This window comes from Sturnira hondurensis, unplaced genomic scaffold (assembly GCF_014824575.4).
Source record: "Sturnira hondurensis isolate 20B ecotype Veracruz unplaced genomic scaffold, ASM1482457v3 Scaffold0002840, whole genome shotgun sequence".
Lineage (NCBI taxonomy): Eukaryota > Metazoa > Chordata > Mammalia > Chiroptera > Phyllostomidae > Sturnira > Sturnira hondurensis.
This window is the reverse complement of record NW_028075471.1, coordinates 29,015,980-29,024,168: the sequence shown is the minus strand read 5'-3', so window position 1 is coordinate 29,024,168 and position 8,189 is coordinate 29,015,980.

Genomic DNA, 8,189 nt, shown 5'->3' with positions numbered 1-8,189 from the left:
GATGTCGCCTCCACAAGCCCCCCTGCCATCTGACACCTCTGCTGTGGCTCTATCTTCCAACCCTCTGGTTGTCAGGCACTATTGAGAGAACCTGTAACAGACACTCATCAGAGACCCAGCTCCAGCCTCTCTTCCTCATGAGGGTCTCCCCCAGAGCTACTTCAAGTCCTTTCCACAGCACTTGAACTAAGCATTGATGGAGCATTTCATACGTAAGTGCTCCCCAGTCTTGGAGAATTGCAATTAGTAACAAAGAAAGGGGATGGGCAACGTAAGTGTGAAAAACATACAGAAGAGAGCAAGAAACACACTAAAATGAATGTCAAGGAACCATTCGTGCAACCACGACCCAGGTAAGAAATGGCATATCGCCAGCACCTGAAAAGCCCTGCCTCTGTGTCTCCCCCAGGTCAGACTCTTCCTCTTCTAGAAGTATGTGGTACTTGGCATTTTAAGAAAATTTTTATCTGAAATCCTCCAAAGATGGTGGAGAAGTAAGTGGAAGCTACACTAACTTCCTCCCAGGACCAAACTGGATTTACAAATAAATTATAGGGAAATCATCCTGAATAACCAACACCACCCACTAGAGAGAAACCACAGACAGACGGATGAAGCTACTTCAATACAATGAAACCGGTAGGGACTACAGAGGAGGCATGAGAGGACTGACTGGCTCCCACGGGCAGTAGCTGAAGCGCTAAAAGGATATTTCAGCGGGTGGGGGCTTCCCTCTGAGAAGTATGGAGCTCTAGCTGGGCCCCTCAGCCTATAGCACCAGAACCAAATTTGGGAAAGGAACCAAAATAACATGGCTGTGAAAAGCAGCAGGGTTTCTGTCCACCAGGGAGAGATGACAGGAGACACAGAAAGCTCTTTAAGGGCCAATGCACAAAATTCCATTTGCAGCCACTTACCACGCACTCCAGCAGAGGGAGGGCAGAGTGGACTAGACGCTTAAGGAGAGTCTGGGGTTGGTGGCTCTGGGGAAAGAAGTGAAGGAACAGCCACCAGGATTCCTGTGCTGAGTCATTCCTCATACCGCAGGAGCCACTGCCTCAGGCAGAGCACGCCTCTGAATGGCATCAGCCTGACAGGAAGCAACAGCCCCACCTGCAGGAATTACTCTGCCCCGCCTTGTGGTGCTTAAACCCTGCTGCTGAAGAGTACAGCTGGGAGATATTCACTGATTAACCCTACAGAAAGCCTGCCTGAAGAGGCAGATCCCCCAGGCCTGGTGCCAATCAAAGCTGGTCTTTTTGCACAGCCCGGTTCTTTCTGCACACAAACAGGCCCAGCAGAGGGAGCCACAAGGTGTGCCCCAAACAGCTAACTCAGAGCCAGTAACAGGCAGGGTTTGACTTAGACCTGCACCAGAGTCTTGCAGATCTACGCGTTACATAGAAACAAACACAAAGAGGTAGCCAGAATGGGAAAACAAAGAAACAGGCCCCAAATGAAAGAACAAAATTCTTCCGGAAGAACTAGATGAAGTGGAGGCAAACAATTTATCAGATAGAGAGTTTAGAGTAATGATTATAAGGATAATCAACAGCATCGGAAAGACATAGAAGCCATTCAAAGGATCAATCAGAAATAAATATCTGAAGTAAATAATACAGTAGAAGGAATAAACAGTAGGTTAGATGAAGCAGAGGACTGAGTCAGTAAAGGTAGAAAAAAACACCAAATCAGAGCAGCAAAAAGAAAAAAGTTAAAAAATGAGGCAAGCATAAGAAACCTTTGGAACAACATGAAGCATAACAACATCCACATATTGGGAATACCAGAAGGAGAAGAGAATGAGTAATGAGTAAGGGATTGAGAACCTATTTGAAGAAATAATGACTGAGTACTGACTGGTGTGGCTCAGTGGACTGAGTGTCTGCCTGTGAACCGAAGGGTTGCTGCTTCGATTCCCAGTCAGGGCACATGCCTGAATTATAGGCCACGTCCCCAGCTGTGAGAGGGAACAAATCAATGTTGTCTTGTACACATCAATGTTTCTCACCCTCTTTTCTCCCTCCTTTCCCCTCTCTCTAAAAATAAATACATAAAATCTTTAGAAATTAGAAAAAAAAAGAAAGAAAGAATGACTGAATACTTCCCCAGTTTGTCGAAGGAAAAAATCACACAAGCTCAGGAAGTGCAGAGAGTCCCAAACAAGATGGGCCGAAAGAAGCCTGCACCAAGACTCATCATAATTAAAATGACGAGCCTTAAAGACAAGGAGAGAGTGCTGAAAGCAGCAAGAGAAAACCAGTTAATGACAAGGGAGCACCAATTAGACTGTCATCTGATTTCTCAACAGAATCATTTCAGGCCAGGAGGGGTGGTATGAAATATTCAAGGTGATGAAAAGCCAGAACCTACAACCAAGACTACTTTACCCAGCAAAGGTATCATTTAAAATCAAAGGAGAAATAAGGAGCTTCACAGAGAAGAAAAAGCTAAAGGAGTTTGTTAACACCAAACTAATACTACGACAACTGTTAAAGGGCTGTCTTTAAGAAGAAAAGCTAGAAAAGTCCCTGGCTGATGTAGCTCAGTGGATTGAGTGTGGGCTGCGAATCAAAGGGTCGCTGGTTTGATTCCCAGACAGGGAACATACCTGTGTTGCAGGCCAGGTCCCCAATAAAAGACACACGAGAGGCAACCACACATTGATGTTTCTCTCCCTCTCTTTCTCTCTCCCTTCCTCTCTCTCTAAAAATAAATAGAGAAAATTAAAATATATATATATATATATATATATACACATTAGACTTAAACATTAGACCCCAAAACATAAAAATCCCAGAAGAAAATGTAGCAAAACCTCATAGCAAAATTGTGGCAATATTTTATCAGATACATTGCCCCAGGCAAGGGAAATGAGAAAAAACAAACAAATGGGACCACATCAAACTAAAAATTCTTTGCACAGCAAAGGAAAATGTCAACAAAATAAAAAAACAACACACAAAATGGGACAGCATATTTACCACTACATCTGTTAAGGGATTAATATCCAAAAATTATAAAGAACTTACAAAACTCAACACCAAAATCACAACCCCATTAAAAATGGGTGAAGGACTTGAATAGATACTTCTCCAAAGAGGACATGCAGATGGCCCTAGACATACAAAAATATGCTCAGCATCACTAGCCATCAGAGAGATGCAAATTAAAACCACAGTGAGATATCACCTCATGTTGGTCAGAATGGCCATCATCAATAAATCCACAACCAACAAGTGCTGGTGAGGGAGCGGAGAAAGGGGGACCCTAGTGCTGTGTGGGTGAGAATGCATATTGGTGTAGCCACTGTGGAAAGCAGTATGGAGATACTTCAAAAAATTAAAAATGGATCTGCCTTTTGACCCAGCGATCCCACTTTTAGGAATATATCTGAAGGAACCCAAAACACCAATCTGAAAGAACACAAGCACTCCTATGTTCGTTGCAGCGTTATTTACAATCACCAAGATATGGAAGCAGCCCAATTGTCCATCAATAGCTGAGTGATAAAACAACTATGGGACCTTTACACAATGGAATACTACTCAGCTGTAAAGAAGAAGAAGTGACAGTCCTTTGTGACAGTATGAATGGACCAGAGAACATTATTCTAAGTGAAATAAGCCAGTCAGGGAAAGACAAATACTATATGACCTCACTCATACGTGGAATCTAATGAACAAACTGAGCTAACAAGCAAAATAGATAAAGACTCATAGATAGAGAGCAGGCTGACAGCTAGTTGTCGGGAAAGGTTAGCAGTGGAGGGACTGAGCAAAAAGAAAAAAGGACTCCTGGACATGTAAACAGTGTGGTGAATGCAGGGTAGAGGGAGTATAAGGGGACTAAATGGTAATGGAAAAATATGATAAAAATAAAAATGTTTATTTATCAATCTGAGAGAGATTTGTTGTTTTACTTCCTTATGTATTCATTGGTTGGCTTGAGCCCTGAGTGGTGCTCAAACCTGGAACCTTGATGTACCAGAACGATGCTCTGTAACCAACTGAGCCACCAGCCAGGGTGAGCTAGTCATTTCTTTATAATTTTACTTCCTTCCTCTTGTGCTTGTGGTCCAAACAGCACAGTTGAATTTTTTTGTCTGTTTTTGAACTGGTATAAATGGAATTGCAGCATTTGTTTTATGTCTTTTCTGGTTAATTTGGGTTTTTAACAAATCATTCTCTTTCACTGCCCTGTCACCCCAGTCCATTGCGTACTCTACTACAGTGTACCCCATCTGCTGTAGGAGGCAGTAGCTGTTTCAGGTGGGGGCTAATGTGCAGAATATGGTGCTGTGAGCATGCCAGAGTGCATATCCCAGTTACCTGTGCACGTTTCTCTGTGGTGTGCCTGGGCGAATATGTACATCTGGACATCCTCAGTTAATGCCAGCTTGCTTTTCCGAGTGGTGCTACCACGGTCCCCTCCCACTGGTACAGCATCAGAAGGCCCTCGTTCCATATTGTCTCCAATGCTTTGGTCTCACCAGGAACTTAATTTTTTGCTAATCTGAAATGGTATATCTTTGTGGGTTTTAATTTATATTTCCCTGACTACCAGTAAGGTTGAATACTTTTTCATTTAGTCATTGACCATTTTGGTTTCCACTCTTGTGAAATGCCTGTTCAAGTCTTGTACCTCAGCCTTTTATCAGGTTGTCAGTTTCTTATTTGTTTCAGTTTTTATTTTATGAGTATGTATATATGTATTTTTCGGGACCCTATGTTTTTGTCTGTCATGTGTGTTGCATGTATCTCATTCTGTGACTTATCTTCATTCTTGATGGTGTCTTTTCATGAGTAGAGCTCTTAATGTAGTCAAATTAGTGTTTCTTAATTAGAAGAAATCAAATCTCTGTGTCTTATTTAAGAAACCCTTCTCTACCTCAAGCCATCGCAATATTCTCTATAATCTTCTAGTTTTTCAGTTTACCCTTTACCTTTAAGACTTCATTCATTTGGAATTTCTTTTCTTTTTTTTTAATATTTATTTATTTATCTTCAGAAGGGAAGGGAAGGGAAGAAGAAAGGGAGAGAAATATCAATGTATGGTTGCTTCTCATGCGTCCCGTGCTGGGAACTGGCCCCTGCTGGAAACTGGCCTGCAACCCAGGCATGTGCCCTGACTGGGAATCGAACCTCGATCGTGTGGTTCGCAGGCCCGTGCTCATCCACTGAGCTACATCAGCCAGGGCTGGAATTTCTTTTTTAGGATGGTGTGGAGTAGGGGTCAAATTTCTACTACCCTGCAATATGGATAGAAAGTTTGAGAACTTCATACAAAGATATTTTAATACCATAATATGGCAAGAGTAAAGGGTCAGGGTAAAGGAGAATTCTTTTAATCAAGTAATTAACTGGATTGTACTAGTTTAATTTGTGCATATTGTTCTCATTTTGCTACAGGTTCTGTGGGAAGCTTTGCCTCAGAACTTGTTCATGGAGATGGTTAAAAGAACCTATTTTTTTACTCTGAAGGGCTGATGGTCCCCAAGTCTAACAATTACACAAATGCCCAGTGTCTCAAGAACAGTCCTGGGCAGCCACAAACCCCAAGGACTGTTAACATTGCACCAGGGACTCACACTGGCCTCAGAGACCCAAGGTTCTCACTCGGGATGTGAACCTTAAGATGAACTCACGTCCCTCACACTGAACTTTAAACCCTGCCTGCCCCCAGTGAAGTACTTGGTGCCTACTGTGTACTTGGTACCTACTGTCTACATGCCTAGTAGGCGCCCCACACACAGTTCCCATCGCTTGCTGTTCACCAGGAGGAGGTGGAAATTTACCATAGAGAGTGAAGAGGGCCGGCCAAGGGTAAGCCAGGGTGTGTGCAAGTACTTCATGGTGGTCAACTCCTTTCTGACAGGGAAGAGTAGGTGTCTCATCCCCTGAGAGACCAGAAGTCTAAGTACTAGTTTTAGGGGTGCAGTAGGTTGCGGAAGAGGTTATAAAAGTGAAGGTCTTCAGGACCTAGGAGAGCAGCGTAGGCAGAGACTCAAGTCGAGGCTGCTCTTTGGTGTGGCCCAAACCTGAATGACAAGGAGGGATGGGCAAGAGATGAGGCTTGAAAAAAATAAGGCCAAGTCAGGACAGGGGATCCCTGCTGGCCTGGACAGGGGGTATGGGCTTGACCTAAGGGCAAGAAACCCTTCAAGCAAGTAGCCAGTTGGGTGCTGCACTTGAGAAAGTTCATTCTGGGTTGGGGCCCCCCTGCATCCACACTGCCCTAAGCTGTAAATTCAGCAACATTTCTCTGAACCCCACAAGCTACCCCTTTCCCTTCCGCAAGGGCCCAATCTCACAACTTTGCATGACTCGAAATCACAGGTGCCTCCAACAAAACTCAGCCCTCAGTCAAAACCCAGCCACCATGAGAACATGTTTTCCTTTGATTTCTCCAGAGGTTAGATGGGGCGGGTGCTGGTCAATGTAAGCAACTATACTGTGATCAGGGGCGATGCCGGGGTAACCCAGGGGACCCTCTATTACACTTTCTGGCAAAGTGGAGACATGTGCCACCAGGGCTGTCAACATGTTTAAACCGGTAAAACTCCCTTTTTCTTCATGAAGTTTACAACCAGGAAGGCAGTACTGTGTACATTCAAAATGTCCGCTGGCAGAAAACACCTGAATATTCATTTATATTTGATCTAATCCGTGGGATTTTTCTCCCTGTTACACTTCACCGGAGGAAGCACGTGCTGTTAGCTCTGGGCAAGGTCCAAGTAGGCCAGTGGGGAATTTGACAAGTAGCCTTTGCAGCCGCCCCTCCCTGCTGTGCCCTAGAAAACGGTCACCCAGCAGCACTTCCTAGAAACCGGGCAAGGCCACGGCAGGCCCCATCCTCAGTGGCAGCAACTCTGAATGGCTGCTTTGTGCAAGCCTCTGTGCCCTCAATAGATCGCTCACGCCCCCCTCCCCCCACCACCTTCGAAATAGAAATTCACAGGTAAAGTGTTAACAGGTAAAGATGGAGAATGAATGAGTGTGTCTTGTGTGTGTCCCCTGCTTTATGGTCAGCCGAAAGCACCAGGCCAGCAGGACTGGAATTTTTAAATCTTACCTATTTTACAACCTTTCGAGTGTGTTTTTTTTTATTAGTGATAGATCCCTCATCTTGATTTTGAACGCCGTCAATTCTACCCTTTTGAACACCTGGGATTATAACAAGTCCTGAGAAGTTTTCTTCTGGGGCCTTGTTGGAAGGGAAAGGTACGAGTCACTGCTCCTCTGGTTGGAAAACGTGTTATTGGTCCCGTTGACGTTGTCAGGTTAGACCCTGTGACTGTTCTCCCGCGAAGAGCAGGCCACGTTTCCAAAGTCTCTGTTACAACATCGAGGGAACACAGTTTCCTATGTGGGCAGCATTGTGTGTGGGCACCGTGACCCAGTTCATGAAAGCCCGTACCCCTGAGAGCCAGTGTGTGCATGAAATGTAGTAAAAAGGTGCCAGAGAATGGAAATGTTCTGTACGACAGGCAAAAGTAAATGTGTTACCTTACGACCTGACAGCTAAAACTAGAGTCCCCCTCAGCTGCACCTCTGGCAGGAGGAAGTGAACACTCACTCAGGCACAAAACCCCTCACTGTGGGTGGGCTGCTCTCTGGGCCAGAAGACAGGAGACCTGCTCAAAATTTTTACATAAAGAAAGTGATGAGCCCTGGCTGGTGTGGCTCAGTAGATTGAGTGCCAGCCTGTGAACCAAAGGATCGCTTGTTTGATTCCCAGTCAGGGCACATGCCTGGGTTGCAGGCCAGATCACCAGTAGGGGGCACGGGAGAGGCAACTGCACATTGATGTTTCTCTCCATTTCTCCCTCCCTTCTCCTCTCTAAAAATACATAAATAAAATCTTTAGAAAATAAAGTGATTAGTGTCTTGAGAGGTCCAGGAAAGTGTCATGCAGTCCTTTCAGCTAGAACAATCAGGGAAGGCTTCCTGGAGGAGGTGGTGTTTGCGCTGCTCCTTGAGTGAAGGTGGCAAGATTTTGTAGTGGTAGTAAAGATAGAGCAGCTTTTCATTCCACCCTAGGGGTGGGAGAATGGCCTGCGATGCAGGAGAGGAGTAAGTCAGAGTGACAAGGCTCTAGGAAGCAGTAAGAAGTGATGACGGTGGAGGACTAAGGAAGAAAGCAGTCTCGTCCTCGGAGGAAGCTGCAGAGTACAGAAACACCAGGAC